We start from the raw sequence: 12770 nt of genomic DNA, 5'->3' as shown, positions 1-12770 counted from the left end.
AAAGTTTTCCCACTGACCTTCAGGCCCAGGAGAGGATGATGAAATGGTAAGTCATCTGGCCATTAAAATTAAGTCCAATCACCCCTAATGGAATGTCACCTCCAAGATAGCCATTAACGCCACCCGCCTTGCACACGGTCGGGGGGGTCTGCATATATCACCATTACCTTGTCTAACCATTAGCCATTTGTCCGAGCGGGGAGACCTGAGGAGACACTGAGGGACACTGGGACCCACTCAGCACCCGGCGGCGAGGAGCCTACTGCTTAGTCCGTGCGACGGAGGCTGGTAGGGACAGCCGGGAGACGCGGGCCTGACCCACACGCGGATTTCTCGCCTTCAAGGGGAAATTAGGCTCTGGGAATTCGCAGGCACAATGAGAGAAGCTGGTCATTTTTATCCCATTTTGCAGAGGAGACCAACAAGATTCGGGGAGGTGAAGGGACGGGGTAGAAGTAATTGGGGTGCGGGGAGAGGGCTGGAGAGGGCCGTCGGCCTCAGTGCACCCTGCGGGTCCTCGGGTACCTGTGCAGGCGGCGTTTCTGTGATGTCTATACTCAGCCCCGTAAAGCAGACAGCATGATGCCCATTGCGAGAAGGGAAACCGAGGGCCTGGCCTCTTCCCATGAGTGCACAGTGCCCTTGGCGTGCCACATTGCCACAGCAGCCAGTCCCTCTCCCCATGGAACCCCCTGCACCTGCCACAGCTGGAACGACCCACCACCCCAGTGCCAGCCCCCTCGGCTGTGGACCCGAAGTCCCGTCCTGGGGTCCAGCCCTGCCCTCGTGGGCTCCCCCTTGGCTTTGCTGGTCTTCGGAGGCCTCCCCCGCTCCGCTGGGTTCTCTTTGTCCCCTCAGCACGTGGCTCCACAAATCCCCCGACATGCCCAGCGCCATCCACTTCCCTGCATGGACCCACTCCCTCGGCACAGCCCGGCCGGCCCCCAGCGCCTCATCTGCCTGCCCCATGGGTCGTGCCTGGCGCTTTCAGCTGAGCCACACTCTGGCTCTGGGTCTGACGTCCCTGGGCTGCGTGGGCACCTGCACGCCCCCAGCAGACGAGATGACACTCTCGCCACTATGCCCAGGCAAGTCAGCTTTGGATATGGGCCTTGTTTTGCACACTCTGGGCTAGGTTTTGACCTGCCTCTGCAGGTGGAGGCTTGCCCCTGCTTTGATTCCCCTGGAAGCACCTGCAGGAACCTGCGGCGTCACTGAATTCACAGACGGTTTTCAGCTTTTAATTTCTGGAACCTTCTTCTCCCGAACCGTGTACTTTTCCATGTCCGGCCTAGCAGAGGGATCTGGTGCAGCAGGGGCAGCCCATCTCCTCGGGGGCTCTGGGACCCCCCTTGTACCAGCGAGGGCTTCCCGGTCCCACCAGGCAGAAGTCCCATCCTGGTTGACCCACAGGTTCCCTAAATGTTCAGCTGGGGGCCCCTCTGCTGCCCTCGAAGATAGGCCAACACCCTGTCCTCTTCCCAGATAAGACAAGCCAAGGCAAGAGGCAACCTCGATTTCAAGCAAAGGTCCCTACGTGAGGAGTTAACCTTCATGAGGTGGTTATTGGTGCCAAGCACTGTTTTGAGGATTTTTAGCTGGGTTAACCCCTTGAACCTTTCCTGTGAGGAAGGTACCATTACTTCCCCATTCACGACGAGGAAAGCTGAGGAAAAGGAGCTAAGTAACTTGCCCAGAGTGAGTAATTTGCTGGAGGCTGTGTTCAAACCCAGTCCGTCTGACCTGAGAGCTCGGTCTTGGGCATCAGCTCTCATGCGTGAAATGTAATCATGGTGCTGAGGGAAGAGGAGACTTTGGGGTCAGAATGCTAATTTTGCTCCTTATTCTGTGACACTGGCAAGTTATTTAACCTGTCAGAATTTTGGTTCCCTCACAGGTGAAAACTGGGCTAATAACCACTGTGTGACTGTATCAGGTAGGGTTCGTTAACGAAAATTAAACAGAACAGCTTTTGGAAGTGTCTAGAATAGTGTCTGATGTGTGGTGGGTGTGGGTCACTGTTAGTTCCCTTACTTCCTCTCAGAAAGTCTTCAAAGTGCTTGCTGCCATGGTGATCACCTCAGGGCCAAGTACCTCAGGGTCAAGGGGTTTTTTAACAGCTCATTGAACTGTTCTAGAAGAACACTTCTAAGTTTCCAGCGATTTTTTTTTTTTAAATCGTCTGACAAGAAAAAGAGAAGAAAAATATTGGTTTTCCCTAAGATTGGGTCTAGATTAACTGCATTTCCTATCATTTCACATATATATATAAAACACGATGGTTCTCATATAATATATAAACTACCAAATAACCCTGTTTGGTCAGTGGTCTGGTGTTTCTAGCTTGTCAGGAAGCCAACATAAAACAGTCTGTGTCTGCTTCAGGAAGAGAAACTTTCTCTGAGATAAGGCTTGCTGCCCTTGGTGTCCAGTCCTGAGGACCACGGGGGTGTTGTGAACAGGCCGTAGGTGATTCCGCTCACATGTAGACCAGGCCTGATGGCTCCTTCTGGAATGCAGCAACTCTGTGCTCCCTATACTGGGCTGGGATCTTCTCTGACTGGTACAAATGAGACTTTTAGAGTTACTTCATGGAGGAATGAGTGTCACATGGGCATAGAGTAAAGTCGGGACGCTGACCTGCTTCTCAGAGAATCTGTGGACATAATTCTAATTCTCTTTCTCCCCTTGGACAAATCTTTTAACCTCCCAAGGCCCATTTTTTTAAAATCATGTGAGAAGTTTAAATGACATTACAAATGTCTCTGAAAATACAGGGTAAAAAAAAAAATACCGAGTAAATACAATTTCCCTTTCCATATGTTATTCTGTATCCTTGGGCTATGTCTGCAATGTTCTTCCCTCTTCACCTTCTCCCCGCAAATTCCTATGCATCCTTCAAGGCTCAGTTGAGAAGCTGCCTCCTCCAGGAAGCCCTCCGGTACTCCAGCAGTCCAACATGGCTGTCCTTCTGTCATCCACAATATCCAACCTTCCTTCTTCTATGGCACTAAGGGTGTATTTCATTAAACAGTGAACTCCTAGCTGGTAAAACGGGCCTCGGCCCCCTATGGATTCCCAGAACCCAGGCAGGCAAGGCCTGGCAGGTGGTAGACTTGCCAAAGAAAAAAAACAAAACAAACAAAAAACCCCAGCTTGTAGAACCAATGAATCATAGAGCTGAATTCCATGATCCAAGCCATATTTTCTCATTCACTCTCAATACAGCATATGGATTACACCTCTAGAAATAAACAAGTCAAAGGTTGTGAGATCAGGGAATTGGGTCAGAAAGCAAGGAGAGGGGCAGGACGAGCCACCACCCAAACACACCAGGCCCTTGCTCCAGGCAACCTCACTCAATGACAGAGCAACACGGAGAGGTCAAGGGATAACCTTTCTGTCCCTTGCCAAGCTGTAAAAAGTGACAGCAAGAAATCATGCCCTAATTTCCCTCCTCAGATCACGCCAGCTTATGGAATTTAACCACACAGACGTTGATAAACCCCAGAGCAAGGTTGGAGGACGAAGTCGACGTCTGGTATCAGCCAGGCTCTGGATGGATCCCCAAAACTGCAGAGTCATGCTGAGTCTACAAGGTCATCTGGTCTGCCCTCTCTCTGGGTACAAACCCCTCGGGAGCCAAAGATCACTCCCAGCCGTGGGGGTTTCAAAATCCGAAGACTTTGAAGTTTCAAGTGGCAAAGAGAAAATTCACTCGGAGGCAGTGACGTGTTGGAGCATCGATGGGACGCTTACTGTGCACAAAGCACCGCGTCAGACGTGCGGGACACAGAGATGAAGAGTATCCATCATGCCTGCTCTCAAAAAGCTCACGCTGCGGAGGGACCGAGGGCCGGGGCAGCGATGGCATAATTGAGGGCGCCTGTAATAAGGGCTGTAAGACAAGCATAAATGGGAAGACAGAGGCAGAAGCCACGTGTGGGAGTCGTGCAGAACAATTGGCCCCATTCCTACAAAAACTTGACCGAATCAAATGGTAGACTTGATTCAAAGACATCGACTGTTAAAAAAAAAAGGGCGGGGGGGACAATTGGAATCTCAGTATGGGTCAGGTATTGGATGATAGCAAGGAATTGGCGGTAATTTTTAGGTCCATAACCATGACATCGTCATGTCTGAAAATGTTCGTCTTTTTTAGAGATGCAAAGTCTAGCATGCCGAAGTGAAATGACACTATGCTATAAAAAATTCACGGAGAGAGAGAGAGATGAAGCGAGTGTGGCTGATTCTTGATTCCGGATGACACATGGGTGGTGCCCACCATACTCTGCTCCCAGTTTGGGGCATGTTTGAAAGGCTCCTCCTGCAGGAAGGTTAAAAATGGGGGCTGGGTAGAGGCACCTGGGTGGCTCAGTGGATTAAGCCTCTGCCTTCGGCTCAGGTCATAATCTCAGGGTCCTGGGATTGAGCCCCGCATCGGGCTCTCTGCTCAGCGGGGAGCCTGCTTCCTCCTCTCTCTCTGCCTGCCTCTCTGCCTGCTTGTGATCTCGGTCTGTCAAATAAATAAATAAAATCTTTTTTTAAAATGGGGGGGAGGGAGGCAGCAGGCAGCAGAAAAGATACTTTCAGCAGAGTCTGGAAAGGCGAGCAGTATCTCACAGGTGGAAACGGGACCGTCGTCGGGGAGGGGCGGGGACCAGCCCAGCAGAGTCGCTGGGGCGGGAAGGGCTGGCAGAGGCTAGGGTGCCCCTGTGTGGATCAGAGTCCCAAACATCGGCCCCTCGGGTTAAAAGGGCCACCTGTGTGTTGACCTGTTTCTCAAGGATGTGGTAAGTGCTGATCAAGAAATAAGGCAAAAGAGGCGGGAAATTCTGGCCCCTGAATGGAGGCTGAGGGGGAGGGCGCCAGGAAATTTTCCAAAACAACTTGTTTGTTCTCACTGGGCTGACCCTTGCCTCTAGGACAGTCCCCGCACCCGTCACTGCTTGCGTAATTGCCCCTCCTGCTGGATCAGGGCTCCCTCTACAGAGACCACCAGCCCCACATAAGACTCACTGTCTTCTTGGGAATACAGTTCCCATAGTCCTTCCTTCTGTGGATTGGCCAGCATCTCTGGAGAGAGCAGACCAGAGGTGACCACACAGAGCCCACCTGACTCTCCCCTCCCCTACACCTGCCCAGTGGTGCATCCACCTGCCTCTCCCCTCCCCCAACCACCCCTGCCCAACTCTTCCCACCCACCCTCCCAATCTGGATCCCTCTGCTGGGGCAGGGTGGGCTTTCGGGACCTGCCACAAAGTCCTCCCTCATCGCTGAGCCTGATGTTTCTGGCTTATCCTGTTCTGCTGAGATCAAGGAAAAGTGAACCCGGGTCATATCTACGGAGTGGCTCAGTGTTCTCCTCATGGGGTCATTGCATTTGACAGCCTGAGAGTCACTCGGAAATTGCCCTTGGTTCACGAGGGCCAGATGGGATGTTCCTCTCTTGCAAGCTTATCTTCCCTTTGCAGCCCCAGTCACTAACTGCCATGGGTTGCAAAATCAAAGAGAAAATATTTACAATGTGAGCTGGCCTAAAAAAGGCTGAGATGGGGATCAGCATACTTTCAGCTGAGCTTGACCTCTTCCCAACAAAGCCCTGGGGAGAGGGGACGCCATCTGGTTACAAAGAATGTGGCTTTCAGAGTCAGCCTGAGAACTGGGTTCAAATCCTGCCTCCCCACCTAGTCGTTTGGACAACAGAGATAACCTCAGATTGTATGTTCTCTCCCGGAGGGTTTTGTAGATTAACTGAGAGGCATACGAGTGAGATGCCCAGCGTGAGGTAGCCCACGTTGCCTCCTCCTCCCACTGCGGACATCTGGTTCTCCATCTTTCAGATAAGGGAGTTGGAGGACATGAACACCAAGGCCCTTTCAGCTCCAACTTTCTGCCATTCCACCAAACTCCAGGAGCAGTGAGTCACTGTCCTTGGAGGACTTGGCGGTTCGCTGCCTCTGTCACCCTGCTTGTCCCAATGCCCTGGGCACAGCTGGTCCTGTGAAGCCACAAAGACACAGAGACCCGGATGGAGGCTTGGCCGCACATCCAGACAGGCTCCCAAGCTCCCCTTCTCCATCCAGAGGGTCTTCTCTGTCCCAGACCATGGCAGGCTCCTCCTTCCCTCATTCCCACACCACCCTGAAGGTCACCGGTTGGGTAGAAAGGCACTGTCAGAAACTTGGACCTTAGCCATTTTCCTGGTAGGTAGTGTGGTGGATCAAACATTCCCTCAGCAGATGCTGGAAAACTAATTCCTCCCCGCAGGCAGAGGGCTTTGGGCCCATCTGCTCCTCCAGTCCCTCACCTCTCAAGTGGTAATCTGCCCCATCCCTCCTTGGAAGGTCGCTTGGGGTCCTGACATTGGGGCTTGACATTCTGGAAAGTATAATACCCGGGAAGAAGGAGCATGAGGATGACTCCAGTTTGGTCCCCAGATGTCCAGAGAGGGTCCCTCCAGCAGCAGAGGAACCACCCTTAGTCCCTTTCTCCGCACAGCTGCCATTGGCCAACACTCTTCCGGCGGAAACGGTGGGACTTTTTCTCCCCTTACCCTACACCCTCGTGAAGTGGCCTGGCCACACTTCCCTGGGAAACCCCATGGGCTAATTTCCTCCACCAGGCTCTCATGGCCTCCAAGGAAGTGACCATATGTCTCCTCTACCCAGACCATCCCAGTTTACTCCCATTACCCACAGTAATTACTAATAGCCCCTCCTTCCATTCTCAAAAAAGGTCACACCTTGCATGAGAAAGTTGATGGTCCCCCTACCTCTGGGCCATGAGGCCCCTCCACAGACCTGCCATCTAGCTGCACGACCTCACCATTGAGGTCATTTCAAGGTGGCTCACTCCCTTTAGAGATCATCTAACACAGATGTTATCCCCTATTTTTCGGCTGCCAAAGGGGATGCGGCTGTCAAGATAACAGAACAAAGATCAGAAGACGCCAGGCACAGGTGTGCCCATGGCCATCACCAAGGAGGGACGCAACTCTGTTTTGCTCCCCTGGAAGAACGTTTTTCCTCCTCCACAATTCTCTTGCCCCATTTTTATCTGAAGCGTACCTCTGCCATAGCAGCCCCCCTCACCCAGGGCTGCCCCTGGTGGTGGCTCCCAAGGCCTGGAAGTGGCTTCAGTCCGAGGAGAGGCACATGGAGCCAAGGACGTCATAGGCCAGACAGACTGAAGCTCCCCATCCCTCGGGCTGATTGTCCTCTGTGGTTACCACACCATGACAAGAGAAACTTGAAGGAAGGGTTAGGATGCCACAGATAGTTGAACTGCTGATGTCTGGACATTTTTTCCCTCTTCGGCCAGCAATCCTGTGGTTTTTCTTATTGGACCATAGAGGGAACAAAATGCCTTCTAGAGCACTTTATGTCTGCAACTGTTTATAAATTTGTTACTCCCACACACAAGCACCAGGCCCATTTTACAGGTGGTGAAACTAAGTTCAGATAAGGGAGGAAATGCTGGTCTTTAAGTTGACCTAACCAATCAGGCTTACTTCTAGAAATAATCAAGCCTTTGACCAAATTGTTCACACACACACAGACACACACATACACACATTCAAACCTGTTCTCTCTCTCTCTCAGACACACACACTCACACTTCACACAAACTCTGCCATTCCCTAGGGGACTTCATATGGTTTCCCTGCTCTGGTTTTACTCATGATGCTTTCCTACTTCCCGGCTATAAATACACCAAGGTCAAAGCTGTCTTAGTTTCACTCGACCAGCCAAAGAAGCAGTTACTCCGAAACAGACAGCAGGTAGCGGCCAGCAAAGGGAGAGGGGACAGATTTGCTCCACCCGGGACAGAGACAGAACTGGCTTTGTATCTGGCCTTTTGGATGTGGCAGCCAGAGCGCCCTACAGTGAGGCCAGGCCCATCACACACTCCTGGTCCCCCCAAAGGCTTGGACTGAGCAAACAAGCGTCCCCAAGTCACTCTCCTTGGAGATCCCACCTCCCACGGACTGGCTAAGGCGAGACCCCCTCCTTGTGAGCCACAGGGACCCTGCTGGGAAAACCCACCTCTAGCCTTTTGAGGCAGGGCTTCGAGGCCATACCCCAGAGAAGCCATTTCTCCTCGATACCTCTGTCTTCCTCTTTCCTCATGCGCCCAGTAAATTCTTCCTCCATTCCTCCTAGGCTTAGTCTCATGCTTCTTTTGTTAGTGTTGTTTTTTGTAATTAAGACACAGCTATAGGGGCACCTGGGTGGCTCAATGGGTTAAAGCCTCTGCCTTCGGCTTGGGCCATGATCTCAGGGTCCTGGCATCGAGTCCCGTGTTGGGCTCTCTGCTCCGCAGGGAGCCTGCTTCCTCCCCTCTCTCTCTGCCTGCCTCTCTGCCTGCTTGTGATCTCTGTCAAATGAATAAATAAAATCTTAAAAAAGAAAAAAAGACACAACTGTAGCAGTTGTATGATTATGGAGTAGTGACATCAGCAAGGACTTGCTGGCTGCTTGCTATGTATCTGGTGCCCGTGTCCGCGGTCCCGTATAACTTTCCCAGCAGGCCTGGAGTATAGGTACTGCTGGTGGTGAGTACTCTTGTCACTGTCCACACACAGGTGACAAGACTGGCCTGCAAGGTTAGGTCACGTGCCCAGAGTCACACAGCTACTAGGCATGAACCGAGGTTACCCAAATCTGTCCTGAACCCTATTCGCTAAGACATTACGCCCCCGCCTGCCCCATAGCATCGGCGGTCCCAGGGCTGCCCGAACGGAACCAGACAGCAACAGGTGCTAACAGCGGCTTCCTGACCTGAAAAGGGTGAGGGAGGGGGATTCTGGGTCAAAGAGGTTTCAGAAATACTCCATCCCCGCGGTTCTCAAACCTTTTGTTTCAGGAACCTTTCACAGCCCTTAAAAATTTCTATTATTAGAGTGCCTGGGTGGCTCAGTCCGTTAAGCGTCTGCCTTTGGCTCAGGTCATGATCCCAGGGTCCTGGGATCAAGCCTCATGTCAGGACCCTCATTAAGTGGGGAGTCTGCTTCTCCCTCACCCTCTGCCTCTCCCCCTTCTTATGTTCTCTCTCTCTCTCTCTCTCTCTCCCAAATAAATAAATAAAATCTTTTTTAAAAATTCTATTATCAGGGTACTTGGGTGGCTCAGTTGGTTAAGTATCTGCCTTCAGCTCCGGTCATGATCCCGGCGTCCTGGAATCAAGCCCAGCATCGGGCTCCCTGCTTAGGAGGGCACCTGCTTCTCCCTCTCCCTCTGTTCTGCCTCCTACTCATTCTCTCTCTTTCTGAATCAAATAAATAAATAAAATCTTCTTTTTTAAATTTCTATGATCGAAATCCCCAAAGGGCTTCTGTTTATGCAGCTTATGTCTATCAAATGTACTGTCTTAGAACTGAAACCGAAACAATTTTAATATTCATAATTTGCTTAAAAACAACAATAATAACTTCCCACGTGCTAACACAAACGCTGTATTTTGGCAGAAGAGGAGTGTAAACCAAGCTAGCGGGAAGAGCGGCAGCGTTTCACAATTTCGTGAACCTCCTGAGTGCTGAGCTCCGGGACCAAATTCTCGTTTCTGCTTCTGAAACCACTGTGTCGCCCTGTCGTGAAGTGGGTGGGAAACTCCATCGCACGCTCGTGGGAGAGCAAAGGCAAAAGAGACAAATGATGCCTTAGCATTGTTCTCAAAGAGCCACAACGTCCCAGAGTCTCCCTAAAAAGTGGGGCTGTCTCCTTGGCATGATGGAAAGCCCCAGAAGGGGTGAGGTGGAGAATGGCGTGTTCCAAGTTACACTGGAGGGAGTTCACGTGGGGGCTGTGTCCAGCAGAAACGGAAGAGAGACAAGGGTGGGAGAGGAGGGACCCGTCCGGAGACTCCGGGAAAAGTCAGGGCAAAGACAAGCGTGGCCTCGGCCGGGAGGCTGGCAGAGACACACTGATTCTGGAGAATGCTGCACGCGTGGCTCTGTGGCAGGAAGGAGAGCTGTGCAGGAGGGAGGGAAGCCTCTAGTGCCACACTCGGAGGGGCCTGATGCTGCCAAAGGGCTTGAGGGAAGAGCCTGCCTGGACAGATGGCCTGCTGCTCGCTGCCACGTCCTGGGCTATGCTCAAAGCGTAGACATCAGACGGTGGGCGGGCCTTGGCCATAGAGATGGGCCTGCCCTTCCCAGAGCAAGAACAGGCCCAGTGGGACCTCAGTGGTCCCCTCCCTGCAGCATACCGATCCCCCAAAGAATGGTCGAACTCGTGCCCATGCACACTCTGGACACTGGAGTTAGCAGAGCCACGGCCATGTAGAGTCCCCAAAGCCAGGAACAGCACCTTTCCAGACCCTGCATGGAGAACCTGCTAGTCCCTCCCAGAAAACTAATGTAATTAATGGCAGCATAGACCTGTGGCCTCCTGCTGCCCTGTGCCAGTGCCCCAGGCCCAGTGTCCCCCAGGCCCAGCAGTCTATGCCTATGGGAGTTGCCCATGGTATGGTGGATTGCACCATCAGCCCTGTTCTTCTCCCCTATGCATGTAGCCTTGCCATTGAGGAATAACCCTTCCTCACCCCTTGGGCTTGGCCATGTGACTTGTGTTGGCCACAGTTATGTGGACAGAAAGGCCATGCGCCAATTCCAGACCTGGGTCTTGAGAGTTTTGTGTGTTTCCACTTGCTCTTTTGTTGCTCCGTCGTTATCAAAAGAAGAGCTACTTCCAGGTCACTGTGACCCCTTAGCCTGGGACCTGGGATAAACAACCATGGAATAAGAGCAGCCCAACTAACCCTCACAGACCTACAGCCTGAAACTCAACCATCCCACTTAACCCACAAATCCCTGAAGATGTTTATTGTCATTCGCTACTGGGACTTCTGGAGTGCTTTGTTACACAGTGATAGCTAGCTAATACACCTGTTTCTTTGCCTATAGTCTCTCTAAGACTATGAGTTATACAAAGGCTTAGACCACATTTATTTTTTATCTTGCTCCCCAAGAGCCTAGCATGTTGCAATTATTTAATAAGCATCTTTGAACATATGGAGGAATTTACAGATACACAACTGGACTCCTCCAGGAACCAGACTAGCCTTCCAGGAGACCTCTGACCCGAGGAGGGTCCCAGGAAAGACTAAAGAATACCAACTAGGTACCCCAAGGAGACACACACACACACAATCCTGGGGCTAGGCCAACATTAGACCAGCCCTCAAAACAGTCAATGGGCCGGGCAATGACTGTTGGGATTGTGCTTAGCTGACCCTTGAATGGACTGGTATCCTTGGCTTCGTTCTCATGGATCAGAGCAAACAGCCTCTCTTAGAGGTAAACCCTAATGATTGCTGGCCCTTCTGTGCCCTAAATCACCCTCTCTGAGGCAGAGAGCTCTGGAGAGGGGCTCCACACCTATGTACCTGCCCCGTGATATTCTGAACTGAATGTTTGAGTCCCCCCATGAAGTTCATATATTGAACCCCTAATCCCCAGTGTGATGGCATTAGGAGGTGGAGCCTTTGGGAGGTGATTAGGTCATGAGGGTGGGGGCCTCCCCAGAGGATTAGTGCCCAGAGGCATAAGATTTTGCTTCCTCTCTCTCTGTAACTCGAAGACACAGCGAGAAGATGGCCGTCTATGAACCCAGAAGCAGGTCCTCACCAAACACTGAATCTGCTAGTGTCTTGACCTTGGACTTCCCAGCCTCCAGAACCATAAGAAATAAGTATCTGTTGTTTTAAGATGCCCAGTCTACCATAATTTGTTATGGCAGCCTAAACTGCATGAGACCCATGGAATGGCCAATGTCCCAAGAGGATCCCATTCATCATAAATAAAAGGAGATGAACAGACCAGGAGAGGCCCTCCTGAGAAGCAGAGGGAGGTTGGAGCAGCTGGTCTGACATCCTGAGTTCTCCCAGACTTGACACCTCTGGATACACAGCCATGTCCCCATGGATGTGTCCCCCTAAAAGGGACAGGCTAAGTGGGGTATGGGAGGGAAAGTGGAGCTTGTCTATGACTGATCACACTCACCAGCTCCATGGCATTGGGGACAAAAGGCCACAGTGCAAGGAGCCTTCTGCTGAGGGTCAGCAGCCCAGAGGGCAGGGTAGGTGAACCCTGATTGAAGTTAGGGCTCCTTTCTCTTTCCCACTGCCTGTGACCTCTTGGATGACCAGGAGCACAGAGGACCCCAGCTTTACCTAGAATGGTCAACGTTATTACTGTCCCTGGAGACAGCCCAGGCCCTGCAGCAGCCTGGGAGCAGGGGGAGCCTCAGAGAGCCATAGTAGTTGTTAGCTGGCTCCCTTGTGGGGAAAGTACCACATCTGAACTTCCAGTAGACCTTGGCCTTGAGGCAATCTTGACTGTGAAAAAGCTCCACTATTTCTGGAAATTAGTTTAGGGGGAACACTTATAACTTACCTCACTTATCACTGGAAGGGCAACCCCAGCTCTTTTGAAGGAGGCTATGAAATAACCCTTGTCATCTTCCTCCGGGTTTGGGATTGTATCTCTACTGTAAGCCAACGAACAGCACCACGTCGAATCTGGATCTATGAAGATGGAGTAACCAGGGCTCACGTTATGAACGAGTCCAGCAGTTTGGTGCCTGGCAGCTGGGATGTGGGGGGACCCAAAGCACCATCCCCCTGCCCAATGCCAAGAGCTGTTGGGCCAAGTTGCCTGGCTCACAGAGGTGGGCACAGCTGAGAAACACAGGCAGCACCCCACGCTGGAAACAGAAAGGGTGGGTCCCTCTGCATTCGTTTTTCTGGAAAAAGGATGTCTCCCACGG

This window comes from Enhydra lutris, unplaced genomic scaffold (genome assembly GCF_002288905.1).
Source record: "Enhydra lutris kenyoni isolate GAN:26980312 unplaced genomic scaffold, ASM228890v2 scaffoldscaffold76, whole genome shotgun sequence".
NCBI classification, from domain to species: Eukaryota; Metazoa; Chordata; class Mammalia; order Carnivora; family Mustelidae; genus Enhydra; species Enhydra lutris.
The sequence above is the reverse complement of the archived record's forward strand: the minus strand, read 5'-3'. Positions refer to the sequence as shown.